Here is a 240-nt window from a genome sequence, read left to right as displayed (position 1 = left end):
AAGGAAGGAAGGAAGGAAGGAAGGAAGGAAGGAAGGAAGGAAGGAAGGAAGGAAGGAGAATCACAAAAATACACTGAGCTTCCAAAAAAGAAAACAGAGAAGAGAACTGTGGTTATTAGAGACAGGGAAAGGGGGAGAGGGTGGGAGTATAGTGAGAAAATACTTAAGGGTCACAAAGATTATGTTTTATAAACATGAGTATACTAATTATCATGATTTGATCACCACATATTGTACACA

The sequence above is a fragment of the Galeopterus variegatus genome, unplaced genomic scaffold, assembly GCF_000696425.1.
Source record: "Galeopterus variegatus unplaced genomic scaffold, G_variegatus-3.0.2 Scaffold10513, whole genome shotgun sequence".
NCBI lineage: Eukaryota > Metazoa > Chordata > Mammalia > Dermoptera > Cynocephalidae > Galeopterus > Galeopterus variegatus.
The sequence above is the reverse complement of the archived record's forward strand: the minus strand, read 5'-3'. Positions refer to the sequence as shown.